Here is a 27,466-nt window from a genome sequence, read left to right as displayed (position 1 = left end):
TACCTCATCTCTTTTACTCATTACAACAACCCTACTTAATTATAATTATTATAAACATATTACACTATTATCCACTTCAAAACACTATTTACTGAAGACCTACTTAGAGCCTCACACTCTACCCAGGACAGTAGAACATTAATTTCATTAATTCTTAAAAAGTACTATGCGATAGATGTATTCTCCCTGTTTTATAGATGTAAACCTCTTAAAGCTGAGAGAGGTAAAGAAACTCACCAAGGTTCACCAAAGCCAGGAGATAAATGGCAATCTAAGAGGCTAAATCTGTGTTCCTTTGACTATGCCAAATTACTAAATAATGTAAATAGCAGGTTTCCTTCTAGTTTTAAGTCCCTAAAGCATCAGGCTATCATTGTCTGATAGCAATATCCTTGGGGACAGAGGCCAGGCAGGCAGTGCCAAAGAATTTCTTTTCAGCTGTTTATTGATCCTTAGGGGAACTTTGGCATTAGTTGGCTGTACTTGTGACACAGGAATTTGTTAGATACTTCACACCTGGGCATCCACTAATGCCTTCTGCTTTCACTTGTTGTTTTCTGAGTACACTCAAAACAAGATGGCAGGTTAATCATCCTAAAACCAAAGTGCTCCTGTCACTCCACTGCTCAACACATGAGAGGGTTCCTGTTTTCATCATTAAGTTCAGGTTCTAAACCCAAACAATAAGAAGCCACACAGTGTGACCGCAATAGTAATATCTAACATGCATTGCACATTTCCCACGTGCCAGGCATTGTCCTAAGCACTTTGGTTGTGTTAAGCCAGGTAAACCCTATAATGTAGTGACTACTAATCTCACTCCATTTTCCAGAGTGAAAAACAGAGGCATGGATCTTTGAAAAGAACTTTCCATGAGCTTTCTTCATGGACTCTGAGAAGGCAGGATGTGTAGCTACTAAAGGAGAATCACAAGGAAAGCTTATGGCAAGTCCTATGCAAAGCTGTTCCTTCTTTGTAGCTACAGGGCCATGGCTAAGGATTAATTTGGGAGTGGAGGAAGGAGAATGTGCCCAAGTGGTAACCTGCAAGTCACGTTTGTGTCTGTTCATCACCACATCTGTCCATAATAACTTTCTTAGAGTGAAGACTATTGCTACACCTCAACCTTCCAGATTTCATGCTTGTTCCTTTTTTGCCAGCTCTAACCTTGATTGACATAGGAATAGAAATTATAGAAAATGCAGTTTCCATCTTAACCAAGTTGACATAACTTAGTGCATCAGGAAAATGAAGAAAGTGATGCAGTGGCCACATGCTGTCTATGAGAGAAGACTTCCAAGGAAAGGGAGCAGCAGGTGCCAAGGCCCAGAGGTGGTAAATTAGTCTGTTCTCACACTGCTAATAAAGACATACCTGAGACTGGGTAATTTATAAAGGAAAGAGGTTTTATTGACTAACAGTTCGGCAGGGCTGGGGAGGCCTCAGGAAGCTCACAATTATGCAGAAGAGAAAGCAAATACACCCTGTTTCACATGATAATGGCAAAGAGAAGTGCAAAGCAAAGGTGAGGAGGGTAAGCATGGAGGTAACTTCCCCCATGATTCAACTACCTCCCACCAGGTCCCTCACACAACATGTGGGGATTATGGAAACTGAGACTAATTAAGTCCCTTCTGCCCATGACCCTATAAAATCAAAAGCAAGTTAGTTGCTTCCTAGAAACAATGAGGGTACAGGCATTAGGTAAATATATCCTTTCCTAATGGGAGAAATTGGCCAAAACAAAGGGCCTATAAGTCCCATGCAAGTCCAAAATCTGGTGGCGGCAGTCAAATCTTAAAGCTCCAAGATGATCTTTTTGACTCCATGTCTCACATCCAGGTCATGCTGATGCAAGAGATAGGTCCCCATGGTTCTTGGGCAGCTCCACCCCTGTGGCTTTGCAGCATATAACCTTCCTCCTGACTGTCTTCATAGGCTGGCATTGAGTGTCTGCAGCTATTCCAGGTACATGGCTCAAGCTGTTCATGGATCTACCATTCTGGTATCTGAGGACAGTGGCCCTCTTCTCACAACTTCACTAGGCAGTGCCCCAGTAGGGAGTCTGTTGAAGGGGTGGGCTCCAACCCCATATTTCCTTTTTGCACTGCCCTATCAGAGGTTCTCCATCAGGGATCTGCTCCTGCAGCAAACTTCTGCCTGGACATCCAGGTGTTTCCATATATCCTCTGAAATCTAAGCAGACATTCCCAACCCTTAATTCCTGACTTCTGTGTACCCACAGGCCCAACACCACATGTAAGCAACCAAGGCCTGTGGCTTGCACCGTCCAAAGCAATGGTCTGAGCCATACCTTGGCCCCTTTTAGCCAAAACTGGAGCTGAAGTAGCTGGGATGCAAGGCACCATGTTCCACGGCTGCATAGAGGAGGAGGGGCCCTGGGTCCAGCCTAGGAAACCATTTGTCCATCCTAGGCCTTTGGACCTATAATGGAAGGGGCTGCTGTGAAGGTCTCTGACATACCCTGGAGACATATTCCCCATTGTCTTGGTGATTAACATTTGGCTCCTCATTGCTTATGCAAATTTCTGCAGCAGGCTTGAATTTCTCCCCAGAAAATAGATTTTTTTCTTTTCTATTACATTATCAGGCTATAAACTTTCCAAGCTTTTATGCTCTGCTTCTTCTTGAACCCTTTGCCTCTAAGAAATTTCTTCTGCCAGATACCCTAAATCATCTCTCTCAAGTTCAAAGTTCCACAGATCTCTGGGACAGGGGCAAAATGCCACCAGTCTCTTTGAATGGCAAGAGTGATCTTTACTCCAGTTCCCAACAAGTTCCTTACCTCCATCTGAGGCCACCTCAGCCTGAACTTCATTGTCCATATCACTATCAGCATTTTGATCAATGCCATTCAACAAGTCTCTAGGAAGTTCCTAACTTTCCCACATTCTCCTGTCTTCTGAGCCCTCCAAACAATTCCAACCTGTGCCTGTTACCCAGTTCTAAAGTCACTTCCACATTTTCAGGTATCTTTACAGCAGCATACAACTCTCTGTGGAACCAATTTACTATATTAATCTGTTCTCACAATGCTAATAAAGACATACCCACAACTGGGTAATTTATAAAGGAAAGAGTTTTAATTGGCTCATAGTTCAACATGACTGGGAAGGCGTCAGGAAACTTACAATCATGGCAGAAGGGGACACAAACACTCCTGCTTCACATGGTGGCAGCAAGGAGAAGTGCAGGGCAAAACAGGGGTAAGGAAGCCCCTTATAAAACCATTAGATCTTAAGAGAACTCACCATCACAAGAACAGCATGGAGGTAACCACCCCCATGATTCAACTGTCTCCCATTGGGTCCTTCCCACAACACGTGGGGATTATGGGAACTGCAACCATATCAGGGGGATTGCACTTGGCATGATAAAAGTAATGGGACACTACTCAGGCTATTTAACTTTCATGGTTTGGCAGGAAACATTTCCTTATCTGCAGAATGCTATAATGTACCTATAAGCAATACTAGGATAATTGTGGTTGAAAACTACAGCCTAGAATATAACATAGTGAGTACTCAATAAATGATTGCTGAATGAATAAAAAATGTCATTGTGGTCCTATTTTTGGTTTTGTTTTTCTCCTGTTCAATATTCAACTCCTTTTCCTATTCATGGGTAATTCTCCATACTGTGGAATATTAGTGTCTTTTTAACAGGATAAAAAGATATCTGAGGAATTACTAGGCACTGGCCTTAATTAAACACTAAATCCTAGGACCTAGAACTTACTGCAGTCCAGCAGGCAGAGTGAGGGTTTATAGAGGTCTAGTAATAAATGAAATTTTAATTCAACTTTGTTTCATTGTAAGCTCAGTGGAAACATCAAATCCATCCTGGAATTTCTGAATATAGAGCCAGAAACATATTATCAGATACTGGCTTCCACACACTAGCTTCCTAATATGTGAAGAAGGAACCAAATGGGAAAGGCCAATGAAGGCCCCTGCAGTCCCTCTTCCCCAGCAAAATGTATATGAAAAGCTCTTTCACATCCCTGGAGGCAGAAATTACAGAGAATCCTATCTTCATCAAAGAATGGCAAAATGCAGAAATGGTGATTCCCACCACATCACTTCCTATCTACCAGATTGCACAACTCTGGGATGCCATTTATATGTGGAATATAATGTGATTACTCTGTTGGAGCTATTTGGTGCAGTTACCCCATAGAGGCCCTTTAATTATCTAGTATATTAGTCAGCATTCTCTAAAGAAAAAGAACCAACAGAATATGTCGAGACACATAGAGGAGATATATTATTGAAATTGCCTCACACAATTATGGAAGCCAAGAAGTTCTATAATATGCTGTCTGCAAGCTGAAGAACCAGGAATGCTAGTGGTGTAATTCAGTCTAATCTAAAATCCTGAAAACCAGGAGAGCTGATGATGTAACTCCCAGTCTGAAGCCAAAGACACAAGAACCAGGACTACTGATATCTGAGGGCAGGAGAAGATGTGCCAGCCCGAGCAAAGAGAGAAAATTCACCCTTCCTCTGCCTTTTTGTTCTATTCTGGCCATCTACAGATTAGATGACACCTACCCTCATTGGTGAGGGTGGATCTTCTTTACTCAGTCTACCTATTCAGATGCTAATCTCTTCCAGGAACACCTTCACAGATACACCCAGAAATAATGTTTTCACCAGATATCTTGGCATCCCTTAGCCCAGTCAAGGTGACACATGAAATTGCCCATCGTATCTAGTTTGGCTGATATGAAGAAAAAAGATATTTGGAACCATGTTACACTGCTAAAATTGTCAGTGACACCTAGAGTAAGAGGTAAAACATTGTAGATGATCAGAATCATAAGTTCTCTGGAAGAAAGCAAAACCTTCTCCCCATCAGAATGTGGAGAATTTGTGATTTTTCCACCTTCACTCTACATTTGGAAAAAAATAAGACAGAGAGGAAAGTGGCCCATCTGGGTTCACAAAACCATGAAAAAGCAGAGATGGATCTAAACTCTCTTCCCTGCAGTGAAAGCAACTAGAGTTCAGCAAGTTCATGCTAAGGTTGAAGACGTAAGTTTTGTAGACTTAGAGCCATGGCTAGAAGAGAATATGCTTCCTGGGAAAGACAAAAGAGAGACAAAATGAAAAACTCAAAAATTGACTGTTAGTCATAAGTGATACTTGGGATGCAATTTCTTCCCAACTCTGACATCATTTGGGAGCTTATTTTCAATTGAATGTTGTTTTTAGAAGTATTTGGGGCTAGTACCAAGGGAACACAATTGACAGATGCCTTTTCCTCATGAGTTTCCAAAAAAGCAGGTGGCTGCAGCCAATTCCCCAGGTGCCCAAGTTTGCAGTCTAAAGTTATCTGGGTTTGGGAACAGCCCCAATCCCAAAGACTCATCATCTGTGTAGGGAGATGATTCAATCCACTGACACTGGCCATAACCATTTAAGAGTCTTTTATGATGTAGTCCAACTGTACATCAGGGATTTGGACAATATGTAGGGAATGACTTTTAGGACTATCTCCCTTTGTTTATGAATAAGTAGAACATTTGAAATATTCTCAAAACCACCTGGGCCCTGAGATAGAATTTTATGATGTACTTTATAAAATACAAGTCTTAGAAATAACACACCACATTAGCAACTAAGGATCTGTTCAGAACCCCTGGCAAATGCACTCTGAATATAGAAAGGATAATTAAGGAAAAGGAAAAGTTTGAAGGGAGCTCTCAGAGGTTACACCTGAATGGAAAGAGAAACTTATTTAGAATTTCTGTAAAGTTTTGATGAGACTAAAAAAATTCTAAGGGCATGTTCTAAAGTCAGTGGGCTCTAGCTGTTTCCTGCTTTGCCAGGGAAGTGAAGTGGGAAACCAATGTTAGCATAAATAGTTACAATCACCCTAGAAAGAAAACTGCTTACTGTATTAGTCTATTCTCATACTGCTGATAAAGACATACCCAAGACCAGGTAATTTATAAAGAAAAAGAGGTTTAATGGATTCACAGTTCCACATGGCTGGGAGGCCTCACAATCATGGTGGAAGGTGAAAGGCATGTCTTACATGGCAGCAGGCAAGAGGAAATGCGAGCCAAACAAAAGGGGTTTCCCCTTATAAAACCATCACACCTTGTGAGACTTATTCACTACCATTAGAACAGTATGGGGAAAACTGCCCCCATAATTCAATTATCTCCCACCAGATCCCTTCTACAACACATGGGAATTATGGGAGCCACAATTCAAGATGAGATTTGAGTGGGGACACAGAACCAAACCATATCACTTACTTTGCAGTAAATTGCCTTTTGATTGTAGCTACATTAGAATGTGAAGAATCCTAGGGGAGCAAAGAGTAGCTCCCAAACAAAATGTGCCTTGATCTTTTCTGGCCTCAATTGCTTTGTTTGCAGCTTGCCTCCTGCCCAGCTCACATCCTACCTTCTACTATGAATACCTGTGTCCATGAGTAACTCGCATAAAGCCAGAAGGTCTCATGACCATGTATCTATAAGATGCCACATCAGAGGAACATAAGTCCCACTCTGAAGGCTTTAGGTAATAATGGAGAGTTTCACTGTTGGTTTTGTCAAAAGCACGACACCAGACACTGAACAGCACCTCATCCAGAAATCCTTTGGAAAAATTACCCTGAAACACTTCCCACTCTCCTCCAAGTTTCATCCTCATGGAAAATGGTTTAAGTCCGTCTCCTCCCTCCCTCTCTCGCCTTCCTGCTGTACTCAGGCCTTTCTCCAATTTGCTGCCAGCTCAGTCTCAAACTACTCATGCACCCTTACCCACCCCACTACAGCAATCCCTGTGGGAAACGTGGACTGGGTCCCTTCTCTGCTTCTTCTCTCTTGCAAAGCAGCCATCTTTTTATCCATGCCATCTCTCTGCCTGAGCATAAGCTCCATGAGGCCAGGACTGTGTCTAACTGTTCTCTACATCCCCCATGGCCTACACAACAATTTATGCAGATGAAAGCATCATGAATGATAAAAGCACCATAAATGTTTGTGTTGCAGCAAAGGCACTTTTAATTGTGCATACTGCCTTGTTGAGTACATTTTTTGCAGACAGGAACTTCTATTTTGACTAGATGCCAAAAAGAACCAAATCTACCACTTGAAATTTTAAGCATCTGATCATTATAGGCATTTTCTACAAACTAGCTACTGACCCCTTTTTGTTTCTCCTCCTCTATTCATGTATTCCTGGTTCCATACAGTAGCAGACACATTCATATTGGGATCCCACCTCTGGCTTTGCCAGAGCACAGTGGGTGGTAGAAATGGTTCTGGAAGACTTTCTACTACAGGATGCCTATCACAACTTAACTATGGATGGAAGAGAGTGATTCACATCAATAAATCTCACAAAACTCAAACCAAATGCATCCCCAGGGCAACTTCGCCTCACTAAATTCCAGCAATGCCCACAGAATTCCAATGCCAGCAAATACAAGGGGAAGTGTGATATATTAGAAGCTGGAGTAGAGAGGCAGTGGCCTGAGCTAATTTAAGTAATTAATGCCTTACTTTTGAACATTGTACACACACATTTACATGACTATGCAAAGGCATTGCTGGACCCCTTCTCAGAGCCTTGGAAGGCACCTATACAAGTGAGAAACCTAAAGCTTAAGTGTCATTAGTCTCAGAGTAAATCCACCGCTGCTTGGGAGTCATAAACACTCTTCTTCACTTGGATTTCAGGAGAAAATTAGACCCTCAGGCCACTCCTTTCCTGGTCTAGGGTTTATCTACAATGTTCTCTTATATGTTAAATCATTGAGACTTATTAGGTATTAGGAGGCATTAAAACTCCTCATTCTTTGCTGGTCAATACATATTCTGGATTTTTTATAATGTGATTACACCCAGTGTGCTGTATCTACACTACTCTATTACCATACACGTCTCAACCCTGATCACCTCCAAGGAGATGTGGTCACAAGGACTCTCTGGAATGAAGACCATGCTCTGGAGCATGGAGGTTAAGAAGTTTTAAAGCATCATTTCAAGGCATTTATTGACTCTCTACTAGGTGCCACACACTGTTTCACATGCTGGAAATAGAAGATTAAACAAGTATCTGCTCTCAGGACGCTTACATTTTATTGGTGGCAGGGGGAGGATAAATAATAAGTAAGCAAACAAACATCAAGTAAAGATATAAGTAAAATGGGGAAAAATAGAACATGGAAATTAGAGGGGGTTGTGGGAAGGCATGGTTGCTATATTATTCAGTGTAATCAGAGAGGTGTCTCTGAGGAGATGACCTCTCATTTGAAATGAGACATGACTTAAAAGAAGCCAGCCATAAATAAGCAGATACAAGGGTGTTTGTCCTACAGAAAACAGCAAGTACAAAGGCTCTGAGGCAAAAAAAAAAAAAAAAAAAAAGCTTGATACAGTCAAAGAACAGAAACCAAGCCAGGTGGACCAGGTAAAAGTGAGGAAAAAGGATAGCAAATGACCTCAGGGGCAGGTCCTAAAGAGCCATAATACGGACTGGAACTTATTCTGAGAGTGATAAGAAGCCCCTGGGAGGATCTTGAACAGGAGAATAACATGGTTGGTTTATGTGTTAAAGGTTGTTTTGACTGCCGCACAGAGGCTTGATCACAGAGGAGCAAGAACAGAAATGGGGTGGTTGTAGGTTCAGGGTTCTGCCTGGGTCACTCTTCCTGAGTTAAGATCTGCGGCCCTGCCCAGCATCCCAGTCCTGAACCAGGTCAGAATTCACCCTTGATCTCCAACTCAAGGTTGGGGCCCTCGTGACCTGACCCAGGGTCCTTCCTACTTTTGATGATAACCCCGCTAGGGCCAGATCTTATCCCTGAACCCCTGGTCAGTAGTCAAGTGACATTTGAACACCACCCTCTTATCTGATTCAGATGTGCTGACTCCCGTAAGGTCCCCCCTTCTTGGGCCCAAAGTAGCAAGAAGTAAAACTTTGCCTCTGTTATAACGTTTAGCTCTTTCAGTTTTAGATGCATCTGTCTCTCCTGCCAGGGTGTTCTTAGCCATCTTAAGGAAGCATGTGCATGCACACATACACACGCACACACACACGCACACACACACACACCCTACAGGCACAGAGCAGGCTGTCAGGAACTGTTTATTGAATAAATATAGAAAGTTCTAGGCACTGGTTGAGAAGATTGGAAGGCTTGGTGGAATAGTCACAGAATAATTCATTTTATTTTGACAAAGAGGACATTTGTGGTAAAGGGAAAACTAAGTCATTCCTTTCTTCAAAAGTAAATACATTTTGAAAAGTTTCAGGAATGATAAAAATTCCTCAGTAGAGTCAAGCTTCCACTTAAAGTCAGGTTTCCTTTCTTCTTAACACAAAAACTAAATCTATAAATAAAAGATTTACATATGAGGCAAGATTCGAATGTGAACCTCTTTTGCTTTAGTTCTGGATGATGAGAACGAGGGGCTTTAGAAACAATGCTCAAACCATGAAATGTTTAGAATTATAGGAACATTGGGTTTCTTTTCTTGCCTGCAAAATAAAGGGAAAATATAGAGGGTCTCAAGATAGCACATTGGCTTACCCAAAGTCCCACTGACTGGGAACTTCATGGTGGCTACTTCATAATGTCTCTTAGAAAATCAGAGGGTATGCTATAGCTATTCAAGCCTGGGCTTTGGAATTAAAAAGATCCGGGTTTGGATCCCAGTGCTAATATTTGCTAACTGTGTGACCTTCAACAACTCACTGAGCCTTAATTTCCTGCTACATAAAATAGTTATGACAAGAACATAGAAAATTATACTAATAATGCCTAGTATCCAGTGCTTGCTTTCCTGGCCCCCTAGACCATTGATCTTTACCTGAGGGAGTACAAAGCAGTTCTGAGAATTTTGGGTTCAGAAATGTTGCACTCCCATTGATATAGTTTGGTTATGTCCCCACCCAAATCTTATCTCAAATTATAGTTCCTATAATTCCCATGTGTGGTGAAAGGGACCTGGTGGGAGGTAATTGAATCATGAGGGCAGTTTCCCCCATGCTATTCTCATGATAGTGAGTAAGTTTGCACAAGGTCTGATGGTCTTATAAGGTGTTTCCCTCTTCACTCAGCTCTCATTCTTCTTCTCATTCTGTTCTCATTCTGCCATTATAAGAAGAAGGACGTGTTTGCTTCCCCTTCCACTATGATAGTAATTTTTCTGAGGCTTCCCCAACCCTGCATAGCTGTGAGTCAATTAAATTTCCTTCCTTTATAAATTACTCAGTAATGGATATGTCCTTATAGCTGCATGAGAATGGACTAATGCAGTAAATTGATACCACAGACAACGGGGTGCTACTACAAAGATATCCAAAAATGTGGAAACAACTTTGGAACTGTGTAACAGGCAGATGTGGAACCATTTGGATAACTCAGAAGAAGATAGAAAAAATGTGGGAAAGTTGGAACTTTCTAGAGACTTTGTGGGCTCAGAAGATAGGAAGATGTGAGAAAGTTTGGAATTTCCTAGAGACTTCTTGTGGCTTTGACCAAAACATTGATAGTAATATGGACAATGAAGTCCAAGTTGAGGTGGTCTCAAAAAGAGGTGAGGAACTTGTTGAGAACTGCTGTAAAGGTCAATCTTGCTATATAAAGAGACTGGTGGCATTTTGACCCTGCCCTAGAGATGTGTAGAACTCTGAACTTGAAAGAGATGATTAGGGGATCTGGCAGAAGAAATTTCTAAGCGGCAAAGCATTCAAGAGAAAGCAGAGCATAAAAGTTTGAAAAGTTTGCAGCCTAGTGATGTGATAGAAAAGAAAAATCCATTTTCTAGGGAGAAATTCAAGCCACTGCAGAAATTTGTATAAGTAATAAGGAGCCAAATGTTAATCACCAAGACAATGGGAAAAATGTCTCCAGGGCATGTCAGAGAACTTCACACAGCCCCTTTCATCACAGGCCCAAAGGCCTAGGAGGGTAAACTGGTTTCATGGGCTAAGTCCAGGACCCCCTTCCTGTGTGCAGCCTCAGGATTTGGTGCCCTGCATCCTAGCCATTCCAGGCATGGCTAAAAGAGGCCAAGGTACAGCTCAGACTGTTGCTTCAGAGGGTGTAAGGCCCCAGTCTTGGAAGCTTCCAAATGGTGTTGGTCCTGCAAATGTAGAGAAGTCAAGAATTGAGATTTGGGAGCTCCACCTAGATTTCAGAAGATACATGGAAACACCTCGTTGTCTAGGCAGAAGTCTGCAGGGGTGGAACCCTCATGGAGACCTCACTAGGGCAGTACAGAAGGGAAATATGGGTCTAAAGCCCTCACACAGAGTCCCCACTGGGGCACTACCTAAAGGAGCTGTGAGAAGATGGCCACTGTCCTCCAGATCCCAGAATGGTAGATACTCTGACAGTTTGCACCGTGCACCTGGAAAAGCCACAGACACTCAAAGCCAGCCCATGAAAGCAGTCAGGAGGGGGGATATACCCTGCAAAGCCACAATGATAGAGTTTCCCAAGGCCATGGGAACCCACCTCTTGCAACAGCATGACCAGGATGAGACATGGAGTCAAAGGAGGTCATTTGGGAGCTTTAACATTTGACTGCCTCACTGGATTTTGGACTTCATGGGGCCTGTAACCCCTTTGTTTTGGCTAATTTCTCCTTTTTGGAACAGATCCATTTATCCAATGATGTGCCTCCACTGTATGTAAGAAGTAAATAACTTGCTTTTGATTTTAGACTCATAGGCCAAAGGGATTTGCCTTGTCTCATATGAGACTTTGGACTTGGGTTTTGGGGTTAATGCCAGAAAGAGCTAAGAGTTTGGGAAACTGCTGGAAAGGCATGATTGTGTTTTGAAATGTGAGGACATGAGATCTGGGGGAGGCCAGGGTGGAATGATATGGTTTGGCTATGTCCCCACCCAAGTCTCATCTTGAATTGCAGTTCCCATAATTCTCTTGTGTGGTGGGAGGGAACTGGTGGAAGGTAATTGAATCATGGGGGCAATTCCCCCCATGCTAATCTTGTGATAGTGAGTAGGTTCTCACAAGATCTGATGGGCTTTGAAGGGTTTCCTCCTTTGTTCAGCTCTCATTCTTCTCCTTCATTCCACCATGTGAAGAAGAATGTGTTTTCTTCCCCTTCTGCCATAATTGTAAGTTTCCTGAGGCCTCTCAAGCCCTGCAGAATTAAACTTTGTTCCTTTATAAATTACCCAGTCTCAGGTATGTCCTTATAACAGCATGAGAATTGATAATACATCCATAGAAGCTTCTCATTAGACCAAGCACAAAACAATAAAAATGTTAAATTGTTCTCAGCCTTATGGAAAGATGGTTTTCTGGAGTGGGAGGAGAATAGAATTATTAGACTAATAAAAAAAAAACCCAAGAGATTACATCTCCATTCAAAGTTGAAATGGCCAGAGAACAGAATCTAATTAAGTGTTGTCAAGGAGAAGCCAAGATAAATGCATGAGATGGGGCCTCTTTGAACAAGATATTCCACCCTGTCATGAGTGTGCAGTGCCAATGTCAAGGTAGTCCCCTGGATATGGCCAACAATAAGGATCAGACCCGGAACATGTTGGGCCTCTTTGATGTTCTTCACGTTGGCCTCTAGAAGGGAGGTGTATAAAGGCATCTCTGTTCATTTGATTAATCTTAAACATGACTCTAAGTATTTTCCATCAACATGGATGACCAGGCAGGAAAGAGAAAGCTTGGATAATAAATGAAGATAATAAATAAGTGAAGATTGTGGTTCAAAGCTCCCCACTCTGCAAATCCATTAGAACTACAGGCCTTAAAGTGATAGTTCCTGTGATGGGAGGCAGAATTTCCCACCAAGCTTTGTGGTGGGCTTTCTAAATCTGAATTAGGTGGACATGATATTTTTACTATTTTTACACTTAGACTATTTCTAGTCTCTTTATTTTTATTGTCAACACGTACTTCCTCTCCTCCCTCCTTCCCTTTAAGAAGAAAAAAAAAAGAGGCTCTCGACAGTTTTTAGGTAACTGGTGGTAAAGAGGCAGTCTAGTCCACTGGAAAAAACGTAGATTTGATAGACAGATCTAGGTTGAACACCTTTCTCCAACTGTAGGTAAGTGATTTTAGATAAATTATTTGTCTTTACTAATCTTTGCCTTCTGCATCCATAAAACAAAAAGGCCAATTCTTACTGCAGAGTTATTGTGAAATTTAAAATGAACTAGCATTTGTAAAGCTTGTTCTCCCATGATGAATAGTCCCTATTATGAACAATAATAGTATTTACTCCAGGCCCACGTCATCGTCTCACCACTCAGCTCTGATTCCTTGTACCCCCAGAAACAATATTATGTCTGAAGGGAGCATAGCTTTGGAATTGTCTCTAAAACTGATGAGCTAGGCAGCCTTGGGAAATTTTTCAACCTTTCTGAGACTTAGTTTTCTTATTCGTAAAATGAAAACTATAAGGTTTTGAGTATTTGATGAAATCACCTATTCTGACATTTGTCCTACCCACCAAACTACAAGTTTCTTGCAGTTAAGGCCACATTTGTGTGGTCTGCTTCTGTGTCCCCAGAATCTAACACCACAGTGCCCCATCCCAAAAGCTGGAGCTCTGAAATCTTCTGTCAAATGGCTTGCTTTTATGCCCACTGCCTACCTACCATCTGCTACCAGACTGTCCCCAAACTGTTTTCCTATCTTTCCATTGAATGCCCTGCAGTGGACTGCCTCGTGGTGACCACTTGCCTGCATAACTCAGTGGGCAGAGAAGTCTGCCAATAGGAAATTTGCAGCATCCATCATGTTGCCTCCTCCCAGGATCTGCCCCAATGGGCCTCCCTGACAAAAAGCCAGGGCTTAAAGGAGTGATGGAATTATGGAGAAGTATGTTTCAGTAGATACAACAACATGAGCAAAGTCTTCAAGGCTTGAAAAGAAAACAGCAAGCAGTTTAGGCTGAGTGAGGACACTAAGGAAATACTGTGAAGTGGTCCAGACCAAGTGACGCTTCAAGGCCAAGAAAGTTGGGTTTTATTCTTCGGGGGCCTCCAAGTATTTTGAAGAGGGAGAGGCAGTGATTAGAAGCTCAACCAAGAAGATGAATCTCACACTAATAAAGATGTTTATTATTGTGAGGAGAGCTGGAAGCAAGGAGACGAGTCAGAAAGCTGATATATAGTGCAAACAAGTGGCTTGCTCAGGCTCAAGAAGGATTTATGAGAAAGAGTCACATCAAACATTACTGTACAGTCTCTATAGCTCTTTTGAAGGAAAACCCTTGGATGACTTTAAAGTCAGTGACCTAGATTATAATCCTGGCCATAATCTGCTGGGTGACTTTGGCAAACCACTTCACCTCTCTGGGGCTCCCTTTCCTTATCTACAAAATAAAGGGCTTAGATCAAAGGATCCCTTTCAGCTCTACATATTCATTTGCTCTCTGCAAGTTCATTACATTTCCAAGCACCTGTGAGAGAATGATAAGACACTTTGATTGAATCCAGAAAGCCAAGGCATCCAGGGAGACCCCCACCAGGCTTCTCCAGATGTGGGCCATTATCATTTAGCACGAAGGACTGCCAGGCAGCTAAAGCAGAATATTCTGGGAAATTACTGCATAACTGGGCATTTCTCCTTGTAAGCTTAAATCAAAGCACTCTGAGAATAAACTGTTCCCACAAGAAGATAATATTATTTCTCCTGGCCTGGTAAGGCAATAGCTGTATGTGTCTGCTCATACTTCTCCAATTCACCAAATCTCAGAGGCCATAATACATTTCCAGAGGTAGCCAGCCAGCTGTCACATAACTGGAAAGGAACAAAAGAAAAAGAATATGGGAGCCTGATATTTTCACCCTGCTGGTGTCTCTTTGGTGAAACCAGCAGCTGGTAAGAGAAAAGCAAAAAGTAACAAACATCTAAAACACCAAAGGGTGTCAAAAAAAGGCAGGGAGAGGAACATAGGAAAGAGAAAAAGCAGAAACAAGGTCTTGGGACAGAGACAGTGTGGTACAGTGAACGGGGAGGAGAGAGCCACACCTTGAGTCCAGGGCCACCTCTGTCCTGGTGCCGAGCACAAGCTTGACTCCTGGGAGCTTTTCAGCTCTCACATTCTGGGGTTCAGCCTCCCCAGTGCAGATCAGGTACTTTTTAGCACTTGGGTTTCCAGGAGAGAAAAAGAACAAGTTTTGGAGTATGTATGTCACAACAGGCACTTACCAGCATATGATGTCAGACAGCTTGTTTGGCCTCTCAGAGTATCTGTTTTCTCATCTGGAAAGCAAGGAAAATCACATCTACTGTATTTCATCAAATCTAACACACCACACACTGTAAGATTCACTATTGTTTTATGTACACTTAGCAAGAGAGAAACAAAACACTTGACTATTAAATCACAATATAAGGTTCTCATCACATAGATTGTAAGATTCTACCTGATCTTAGAGATGCTAACATGTGAAAACATGGAGTCTTAGAATCTATGAAATGCAGCATTTGCAAGGTTGTTGAGAGCTTTAGAAATGAGGCCATCTGTTGGAAAATGCCTAGTGCAGTGCTAGACACATTTTAGGGACAAATATATATTTGTGATTTACATTATCATCACCATCATAAAATCACTGTCTAGGAAATTGCCCTCAGTAATTTCCTGGGAGGTGGGGTTGGGAGTGGACACTATGTTAGGTCTCCTTTTGCTCCTTTCCACCCAGCACCTAATCCTTTAGAACACTTAGCAAATACCCATCTTGTACCACCAAGGTGCTGAGGGCTTTTAAGTGTTGATTAGTCAGGCAACTCATTGAGTTGTCCCATGTACCTGGGAGGAATGTTAAGACTATGGTGACCACAGCTTAAAACATCACCCAAAGTCATTGTCCCTGCCAACTGTTTGACAGAAGTGATGCCTCTGGGCAGGTAGAAGGTGGAAGAGTTAAGTCCACCATTTTCACTTTTGCCCACCAGAGTCTCTGCTGCTTAAACAGGCACTCTGCCTCTCTAAGAATTGTGTTAAAGTTTACACACTTTGTTTTAATCTCTTTCTCCCCACTCTCTCATATTTTTTAAATTTTTATTATTTTAAAAAAACATTTTATATGATCCTTTAACTACGGCTATGTACATTTTATTTAACTTTTCACCCTTATACTTTTAGCTCTTTAATTCTTATTCATACTTTTAAAAAAAAATCTTCTTACATGCTAACTTTCTCACCTCATCTGTTATAGTCTACGGTCATTTTTTATGTCTTTTATTTTCATATTTGTATCCATTGATTTTGTAAGGAAGGAAAACCTTTCTTTATACTCCTGTTTTACTGGCTGGACACTTGAATCAAATTAATATGAAACAGGGGGATAAAACAAATTTAATTATATACATATGCAGCAGAGTTCACAAAGAAATGAAAACTTAAGGAAGTGACCAGATGATTAAGGCTTGTATACCATCTTAGGCTAAACAAAGGAAAGGCAGGTTTGGGCTTCTGGGAGCAGAAAAGTGGGGTTTTGGCTTCTGGAAACAGGAGGTAAGTTATGGGAAGGTGAGGGGGGACTGTGTGACACACATGGGCTGTTTTGTGATGCAAGTAAGAGGCTCTGATGTTATAAGAGCTGTCCCAAGGAGAAGATTTCTTCCTGAGAGAAGATATACTTGCAAATGTAAATTTCCTTTATAAATGTACATTTCCTTTGCAAAAAGGAGAAATTTATACCATCAGCAGTTAAAAAGAGGTAAAGAGCTCTTCCTTCTTCTTCTGATTCTCAATTGCTTTTAGGTCAAAACAGTCCATATGTCAAAGAGGTAGAATTCAAGGTGGCATATTCTGGTGTCCTTCATTTTCTAGTCTTTTATCTTATTTTTACTCTCTTCCAGGCTATTTCATTATTGTGTTTCAACTCTTAGGCTTTTATCTTTACTTGATTTTTAACTCTTTTTTTCACTTCTCATGGATGTCCTTTCAGTTAAAAATAAGATCATTAAAATTTAAAATTACCTCCTTTCCTATATTTTTCATCTACATACTTTTTTTCATTATATTTTTAATGTGTTCTTATAATTGCATACAAGAAGCATAAATCTTAAGTCACATTAAAAAAGGGAGCTCATCAGACACAAAAGATATACATATATTAGATAATTCCATTTACAGTGGTCCCTCAGCATCTACAAGGGTCTGAGCCAGGCTTTTTGAAACGCTTTCCTGCTGTTAGACCTTGTATTTCCAGGTTGCTCCATCAACCTTCCTGGTAGATTTCCAAAAGGTGCCTCTTGATTTGTGGCTTCTCCAACATCTTCTTGCATGATAATTGAAGAGAAACTGACTATAGTTTTAAAAAACAGAATAAACCACCCCACTGAATATCAAAAATGACACTGAGCACACCATACCCAGTGAAGTATTGGAACCCAAGGTATCCCTGAGCTTTGGGCCCACGAGGAAACATGGTGGCGGCTAGGCGAAGATCAAAACTACCTTTCTTCACTCCTGTTCTAAGTTCCACAAGGAGAACAGCAAATTGCTCTGTATACTATAAATTATAAAGCAACCATTAAAATAACAAAACAGAACTGTAGCAAAGAAGCCAAAAAGGAGATAAAATGGAATCATAAAAAAAATCGAAAAGAAGTCAGAAGAAAGGGAAAAGAAAATTAAGAACAGATGGAACAAATAGGAAACACACAGCAGGATGATAGGCTTAAACCTAAGCATATTAAGAATCCCTTTAAATGTAAATGGTCTCACAAACATAGATGCAAAATTTTAGCAAAATCAGTTAAACAATATAGAAAAAGGTCAATGCATCATGACCAAGTAGGGTTAATCTCCAGAATGCAAGATTGTTTTAGCATTCAAAAAATCAGTCAGTGCAATTCACTATATGAACAAACTAAATATCTCAAAAGATGTTGTATTATTTGCTTCTCATGCTTCTAATAAAGGCATATCTGAAAATGGGTAATTTATAAAGAAAAGAGGTTTAATTGACTCACAGTTCCACAGGGCTAGAGAGGCCTCAGGAAACTCACAATCATGGTAGAAAGGGAATGAAACATGTCCTTCTTCCCATGGTGGCAGGAAGGGAAAGGAGTGCCAAGCAAAGTGGAAAGCCCCTTATAAAACTATCAGATCTCGTGAGAACTCACTATCATGAGAACAGCATGGAGGAAACTGCCCTCATGATTCAATTATCTCTCGCCCTTGACACATGGGGATTATTACAATTCAAGGTAAGATTTGGGTGGGGACACAGAGCCTAACCATTTTGGATGTAAAACAAAATTGACACAATCCAAAATCCATTTCTGATAAAAATTCTCTGCAAACAAGGAAAAGAATGGAAATTCCTCAATCTGATAGAGGTCATCTATGAAAAATCTACAGATAAAATTATACTTAATCATAAAAGACTACTTTTCTTCCTAAAATCAGGAATAAGACAATGACATCTATTCACACCACCTATTCAACATTGTACTGGAGATTCCAGCAAGTGTAAATAGCAAGAATATAAATTATAAGTTTTCCAGCTTACAAACTGAAACAAAACTCTCCTTGTTCACAGATAACATAATCATCTATGAGAATATTCAATATTCTCTACAAAACTGCACTAGAACTAGTGAGTTTAGCAAGGTTGAAGAATACATTATCAATATCCCAAATAATCAATTTTATTTATATATACTAGCAATGAATAATCAGAAAGTTTTCTAAAATGCAGTTTTCAATAGCTTTAAAAACATTAAATACTTAGAGAAAAGTCTGACAGCAGATATGAAGAAGCTATACACTAAAAACTACAAAATATTGCAGAGAGAAATTAAAGAAGACCTAAATAAATGAAAAGCTGCATATGTCTTGTTCAGCATTTAGAAGACTCAATATTATTAGGACAATAACACTCCCCCCTTAACCTACTGATTCAACACAATCCCAACCAAAATTCCAGCATGTATTTTTTGAGAAATTGATAGGCTTTCTAAAATTTATTTGAAAATGGAAAGGATCTGGCATTATCAAAACAATTTTGATAAAAAGAAAGTTGTAACACCAGCACTACCTGATTTCATTACAAAACTATAGTCATCACGACAGTGTGACTATTGTTGATTAGACAAATAATCAAATAGATCAATGAAATGAAACAGAGAATCCTGAAATAGACCCATGTTATATAGACAACTGATTTTTGACAAAGAATAAATGGCAACTGAATGGAGAAAAGACAGTCTTTTTAAAAAATGGTGCTTAAACAATTAGATATTCATATGCAAAAAAATTAACTTTTGTTTTTACTTCATTCCATATAGAAAAATGTACTCAAATAGTTCAGATGAAAACGTAATGTAAAATCTAAACCATAAAACTTTTAGAAAACCAACATGAAGAAAAATCTGGGTAGCCTTGTATCAAGCAAAAATTTCCTAGATATGATACAACAATTATTATCCATAAAAGAAAAAAAAAGAATAAATTGATAAAGACACACTTAAAAGAATGAAAAGACAAGCTACCAGTCTGAGGGAAAATATTCACAAAGCACAAACCTGATAAAGACTCTGTATCTGGAATATACAAAGAACTCTCAAAATTCAATATTAAGAAATCAAAAAGCCTAATTTTAAAAATTGGAAAATGATTTGAATATACACTGCACAAAAGAAAATATTAATATATGTATAAGTAATAAGCACATTAAAAGATATTCAACATCATAGTCATTAGGAAAATATGAATTAAGATAAGAAACTACTAAATGTTGATTAGAAAGGCTGGAATTAAAAGTTAACAATACTAAGTGTTAACAAGTATGTGGAAAAACTAAAATTCTCATACACTGGTAGTTGGAATGTAAAAGGCTATAACCATTTTGGAAAATAGTTCAGTGGCTTTTTTAAATGTTATACATAGAGCTACCATATGATCCAGCCATCACACTCCTAAGAATTTATTCAAGAAAAAATAAAACATACTTCATAAAAAGATCTGTATACAAATGTTCCTAGCAGCTTTATTTGCAATAGGCAGGAACTGGAAAAAACAAAACCAAAAACAAATGTAAATTAACAGGGGCAATGAATAAACAAATTTTAGTATATCTACACAATTAAATACTAGTTGGCAATAAAAAACACACAGATGAAACTCAAATAATTATGCTAGGGAAAATAAGTTAGACATTAAAAATTACTTAGTATATGATTGTCTTTATGTAAAGTTCTTTGAAAAGTAAACAAATTAAATTGAAAAGAAAGGAGTCAAATTATTCTTATTTGCAAAGGACATAATCTTATATTTAGAAAAACCTAAAGACTCCACCAAAAAACTCAGAACTGAGAAACAAATTCAGTAAAGTTGCAGGATACAAAATCAACACACAAATATCCATAGTGCTTATATACACTAACAGTGATCAATCTGAAAAAGAAATCAAGAAGACAATCCCATATATAAGAGCTACAAAATATTAAATACTTAGGAACAAATTTAACTGAAGAAGTGAAAAATCTCTATAAGGAAAACATAAGACACTGATAAAAGACATTGAAGAGGACACACACAAAAAGCAAAGATATCCCATATGCATGGATTGGAAGAATAATACTGTTAAAATATCTACACTACCCAAAACATCTATAAGATTCAATGCAATTCCTATTAAAATACAAATAACATTATTCACAGAAATAGAAAACTAATCCTAAATTTTGTATGAAACCACAAAAGATCCCAAATAGCTAGTGCAATCCTGAGCAAAAAAGAACAAAGCTGGAGGTATCACACTACCTGATTTCAAAATACTCTACCAAGCTATAACCAAAACAGCATAGTACTAGTATAAAAGTAGACACGTAGACCAGTGGGACAGAATAGAGAACCCAGAAATAAATCCATGCACTTAACAGCCAACTCAATTTTGGCAAAGGTGCCAAGAACATACACTGAGGAAAGAACAGTTTCTTTAATAAATGGTGTTGGGAAAGCCAGAAGAATTCATGTGCAGAAGAATGAAACTAGACCTCTATCTTTCACCATATTCAAAAATAAACTCAACATGGATTAAATACTTAAATGGAGGATTTGAAACTACTGAAAATTGAAATAACTAAAAGAAAACATTGGGGAAACATTACAGGACATTGGTCTGGACAAAGATTTTTTGAATAAGACCTCAAAAGCACAGGTGATCAAAGCAAAATTGGACAAATGGGATTACATCAACTTAAAAAGTTTCTGCACAGCAAAGAAAACAACAAAGTGAAAAGGCAACCTACAAAAAGGGAGAAAATATTTGCAAACTACCCATCTGACAATGGATTAATAACCAGAATATATAAACATATAAGAAACTCAAACAATTCAACAGCAAAAAAAATAATAACAATTCAGATCTAAAAATGGGCAAAAGACCTGAACAGATATTTCTCAAAAGATGGCATACACAGGGCAAACAAGTTCTAGTATTAAGGTATATTTTTAAAATGTTCAAAATCATTGATCATCAGAGAAATTGATCAGAAAAATGCAAATCAAAACCACAACGAGATATCATCTCACCCCAGTTAGAATGGATATTATCAAAAAGATAAAAAATAACAAATGCTGTCAAGAATGTGGAGAAAGGGGAATGCTCATACATTGTTGGTAAAAATGTAAGGTCGTACAGCCATTTTGGAAAGCAGTATAGATATTTCTCAAAAAACTAGAAATAAAATTACCATATGATTCAGCAATCCCACTGCTGGGTATACATCCAAAAGAAAGGAAATCAGTATATCTGCACTTTCATGTTTATTGCAGCACTATTTACCACAGCCACAATATGGAATCAACGTAAGTGTCCATCAATGATGAAGGAATAAAGAAAATGCGATACTTATATACAACAGAATATTATCAAACCATAAAAAAGAATGAAATCCTGTCATTTACAGCAACCACAGATGGAACTGGAGGTCCTTAGATTAAGTGAAATAAGCCAGGCACAGAAAGACAAAAGCTGCATGTTCTCACTCATATGTTGGCACTAAAAAGGTGAATCTCATGTAGGTCAAGAGAAGAATAGTGGTTACCAAGGCTGGGATGGGAAGAGGGGAGGGTAGAATGAAGACAGATTGGTTAAGAGGTACAAAACTATAGTTAGAAAAAACAAGTTCTAGTATTAAATAGTACAGTAGGAAAATTATAGTTAATAATAATTTATTGTATATTTGTACATTTCAAAATAGCTAGAAGAATTGTAACATTCTCAACACAAAGCAAAGAAAAATGTTTGAGGTGATGAATATCCCAAATACTCTTACTTTGATGACTACACATTGTATATGCAGGTACCAAGATAGCATATGTACATCAAAAATATGTACAACTATTACAAATTTTAAAAGTTTTTTAAAAATTTAAAAAATCTGTAGTGGCAGGAAGCAGATCAGTGGCAGTCTAGGATAAGTGGGGAGTCAAGAAGAGGAGGCTGGGAGGAAGGGGTTATGAAGTAGCATGAGGAATGTTTCAGGGGTGATGACTATGTCCACAATCTTGATTGTGGAAAAGGTTTTATGTATGTATACATACGTCAAAATTTATAAAATTGCATTATTTAAATGTATGCAGTTTGTTGAGTGTGAGTTATACCTCAATTTTTAAAAACAGAAAAAAGAAAGCCTACAGTGGTTTCACCTCATCACACTGCAATTTGAATCACGTTCTAACCTCTTATTGCAGCCTGCAGGCCCTGCATACTCTGAGCCACATCTACCCGCCCACCCTCTCATCTTACTCTACACATTCTCTCCTCCCTCTCTCCCCTGCTGCCTCAGTTCCGATGACCTCCCTCCTCATCCCTCCGAGCCCTTTCCCATGCCAAAGTCTTTTACTTGCTTTTCTCTCTTCCCTAGGACATCCCCTTGGCTGGTCTTCAACTTCAAGGTTCAGCAAACCCATCACCCCTGGAAGAGGTCTTCCTGATGACTCAGGCCAAATAGGGACAGCACCATTCCTCTCTCGCAGGCAGGGTCTACTTCCTCTATAATAGTTTTCATCATTTGAAAGTAGCATGTGTATTTATTACCTGCTTGTTTGCTATCTATTTCCCTTTCCTAAAACACAAATACTTTAAAGATATGGACCTTCCCTATCTTGTTCTTAGCTTTATCCCCAGTGCCTCGTGCACTCCCCAGCACATGGTAGAAACTTGGTAAATATTTTTGAATGAATTACTAAATCAAGCATATTATTAAAATATTGAAAGTAAAAACCACTGAAGTGTTTGCTTTTCATTAAATATTAACATTCTATACATATAAGAGAGCTTGGTTTTAAAGCATTTATTTTCCTGTTTTCTTACTTTTAATCCATTCATCTTTCTGACTTTCAGGAATGCTTACTTTTTTCAGTTTACAAGCCAAAATCAGCTTCTTTGACATATATAAACACCAGGCTGCTTTCTGACAGGGTCCTAATAATTCCTCCTATGATATCATAATTCCTCAAAAACTCAGGTTTAAAACAAAGAATTCAGGAAATATTGCTTGTCTACGACACAGGGCATCTGGAGGCAAAAGCAAGTGTTCTAAAGTGGTTGACGTGTTGGGGTGGTGGGAGCAAATCAAATAACCACTGTGTAGGCAAATATTTTGTTTCTGGTCTCTAAAGGTGAAAACTAAGTAAGTTAATAACTGCTCTGAACCTTAAAATCACACAATTAATAAGCAGCAAAACCAAGACTCCAATCAAAGTCTTCTGACATCAACCAGAGGAACCATGGAGAATGACTTCAGCTTTTAACATCTGCACCCAGAAATAATTGATGTCACTTCTATTCGCATTGTACTGGCCAAGTCAAATCACATGGTCTTGCCTGACCTTAAGGAGATGGAAGGATAACCACTCTATGCTCCCAGGAGGAGGACAGAAATACTAGTGAGCAGCATGAATGTCTTCCTCCAGGCTCAGTCGTGGAAGACCTTGAAGAGTGCACCATAAGCCAGTATACGTCCAGGGAAAGTTTTACTTTTGTGCATTGAGTGGCATTATCAAAAATTGAGTTCTATTAAGACCTCAAGATGAGGGATCTGTGATTCCATGGGGTCTCACTTCAGCCTATAAACATCTAGAAATATTAGTGGTGTTCATGCCTAGAAGCACATAGGCCTGTGTCCTGGCATTGCATTTAAAGTAAGAGACACTTCAGAACCATTTCATGATGTAAATTAAGATTAGCATATGTCTATTTGCTCAACTCTGCAGGTGGGAAGTTTCTAATCACATTCCCACCTCCAGTCAGTGACTAGGGCCCCACACTTTCAGCCCTGCCAAAACATCTTCCAAGCTGCTGAAAGGTTTACTTGCTGACTTTGCAAAAGCCCCTCTTAAATTCTTCCTTTTTTAGAAAGTGGTTCTTGTGGGTGCTGAACAGTTCACACCAGATGGGATGCATTTACACAGAACCAGAACCGAAGAACACCCATCGATTTATGCATGGCAACAGGCTGAACAGAAAATATCATCTGAAGCTCTGTTTTTCACACTGGTCAGATGTGGCAACCCTGTGTGTGCATGTTTTTTGTGAAAAGATTTTCCTGATTAAGAAAACATTTAAAACAAATAAACAGTTACATTTTTTTTGTCACTGTATATGATATTCCCTTCACATGCTCATGATTTTGAATCAAAGCCAAAAAGATGTTCTCTAGTCTTGTGCATCTTTGAAAGTTAGAGTTTGGATCTGTCCATTCCCTATTTAATTTATGAGAGAAATGTATTCTGACTACAACCACATGCCGGTTACATTCTTTTTCCAGGACTTTTCTCTGTGGAGTTGGAAAGTTCACCTTCAAGTTAGAAGGACAGTATGCTGCAGGTTGGGTTCCTTGGAAAGTGGGCTTTGAGATGGAAATTAGCATGTAGAGTACTTCATAGGTCATTCTTTCACGTTCTATATCTGTGGAGAGAAAGGAAGGACAAAGGATGGGGCAGAGGGAAAACCAGCCTGCAGCAAAGGCTTCCACAGCAGCTTCAGCTAACCCCACCAGAAGTGCCGGAGCTGGAAAGGACTGTCAGATTTATCCACTTTGCAGCAAAAGTTGTGGGCTTTCTGCATTAAGCTATCATTGGATGCAGGTTGCCCCAGAAAGGGGGCATGGCCTTGGGTAAGGCAACTCCCTCCAGACCAGGGCAATTTCCAGAGAAGACCAGAAGCATTTTCAGGAATTGGAATGTCATTTATTCCTGAAAAAGGAATCTGGGTGGCACATTACAGCATCCACTATGTATCTTATATTCATAACTGGAGTTCAAGTTAGGCAGTATGATGTCATGGGAATAGCCCATTAGACCAAATGGACATGAGACCAAGATTGTCCTTCAAACGCTGGGAAAGCAACCAATACTGAGCAACCCAGGCAATCACAGGGGCTCACATCCAATAAAGATCAGGCCTTCAGCCAAGCTCTTGGCACTTCTGATCCTGCCCTAAACTCCCTAACACACAGTCCATGTCCACTTTCCAGGCTGCACTAGCTGGTAAGTGGAAGCTAGGAATAGACTTGTGTCACCCCAATGCTTACTTCTGATTTCATTCCTGAGAGGCTGATCTCAACTAACGAAGAGTCCACTGCTATAGACTATCCCATGCCTCCAAGTCAGACCAACTCACCCACAGCACTGACAGGGAGAATAACGGCTACTCCAACCCTTATATTTTTCTCAGAACCTTATTCGTATTCCCAGATACAAGCATTTGACAGGCTCAGGGATTTCTTTCATCTTGCTGGCTCTGGGAAGAGGTGAAGGAATGTGACTTCCCCAGATGAGGTCCTCACCCTCTCTGCTTCCAGTTTCTCATCACACTCTATCTCTTGCACTTACCAATGTTTCAAGTAACCCCTGGGTACAAGCTAGGACAGGCCTGGTGTTGCGGGTTGAATCATGTTCCTGAAAATGGCATATTGAAATTCCAACCCTCAGTACCTCAGAATGTGACCTTATTTGGAAATAGGCTTTTTACAGAGAGAATCAAGTTAAAAGGAGGTCATTAGAGGAGGCCTCTACCACTGGTCCAATATGACTGGTATCCTAATGAAAAGGGGAAATTTGGATACATGAACACATACACAGAGAGAGGACACCATGTGACATGAAGGCAAAGATCAGGGTGACACACCTATGAGCCAAGAAACTCCGAAGAGTTGCTAGCAAACCATCAGAAGTAAGGGAGAGCCATGAAACAGAGTCTTCCTCAAGGGCCTCAGAAGGAACCAACTCTATCAACACCTTGATCACGGACTTCTGGCCTCCAGAACCACAGGACAATAAATGACTGTTGTTTTAAGCCACTCGGTTTGTGGTACTTTATTAGAACAGCCCTAAAACACAGATACACCTGGGAAGTTTGTCTATTTATGGCTTGCATCCTGGTCATCATGCTAGAAAGGGCTACCACCAGCCTCCTAGAAACAAGTCAATAAGGTCACAGGACTGTCAAGTGAAAGAGGTGACAATACTACATTAGAAGCTAGGCCATCTGCAGATCCAAACCATCATGAAATATCACCTCACACCCATTAGGATGGCCAATACTCCTTGCCAAATAAATAAAATAGAAAATAACAGAAGATGGCAAGGATGTGGAGAAATAAGAATTCATGTGCATTGCTGGTGAGAATAGAAAACACTGTAACTACTTTTGAAAACAGTACAGAGATTCCTCAAAAAAACTAAAAATAGAACTACCATATGATCCAGCAAGTCTACTTCTGGGTATATACCCAAGAGAATTGAAAGCAGCATCTCCCAGAGATATTTGCACATCCATGTTCATTACAACATTATTCACAAATAGCCAAAAGGTGGCAGCAACCCAAATGTCCATCAACAGGTGGATTAAAAAAAAATGTAGAATATACATATATAATTGAATATTACTCATCCTTAAAAATGAAAGAAATGCTGACATATGCTACAACACAGGTGAACTTTAAGGATAGTATGCTAAGGAAAATCCAATCACAAAGAGATTAATACTGTGTGGTTTCACTTATATGGGATATCTAGGGTAGTCAAAATCATAGAGACACAAAGTAGAATGATAGTTACCAGTGTGTGGGGGAGACAGGAATAGGAGTTGTTGATGGGTAAAGAGTCTGAGTTCTGAGAGACGGAAAAGTTCTAGAAATCTGTTATACAATGATGTGAATAGAGTTAGCACTACTGAACTGTAGGCCTAAAACTTGATAGGAAGTTTAACTTACTATGTGGGTTTTGTTTTCACCACAATTTAAAAGGGAGACAAAGAAGAAGGAGAGGAAGAGGGAGAAGGAGCAGCAGTCTCAGCTAGGTCATCTGGCTCCCTACCTAGCACTCCATGTTCCTTGGCACACCACCTCTCAAAGCCTGCAGCATGCGTATCAATCATTTGCAGGAGGACAAAGGACAGACTGGTCAGTCAACAAAAGTACTGCCCGTCCAGTAGTTCAAGAAAGGGGGCAT

General features: G+C 39.7%; 1 long non-coding RNA gene across 1 annotated transcript in view; it reads right to left on the bottom strand.

Moving 5' to 3' along the window:
• Window positions 1–27,466, bottom strand: part of LOC135272684 (uncharacterized) — a 258,860-nt gene that overhangs the window by 172,966 nt on the left and 58,428 nt on the right. Inside the window, exon 2 of the long non-coding RNA XR_010340686.1 lies at window positions 15,196–15,249. This is a non-coding gene — a long non-coding RNA (uncharacterized LOC135272684). The remainder of the gene's footprint in view (window positions 1–15,195; window positions 15,250–27,466) is intronic.

The sequence above is a fragment of the Aotus nancymaae genome, unplaced genomic scaffold (assembly GCF_030222135.1).
Source record: "Aotus nancymaae isolate 86718 unplaced genomic scaffold, 86718_ANA_hifiasm-v0.15.2.pri h1tg000007l, whole genome shotgun sequence".
NCBI classification, from domain to species: domain Eukaryota; kingdom Metazoa; phylum Chordata; class Mammalia; order Primates; family Aotidae; genus Aotus; species Aotus nancymaae.
Note: the sequence above shows the minus strand (reverse complement) of the source record. Positions and strands in the feature narration are given on the sequence as shown.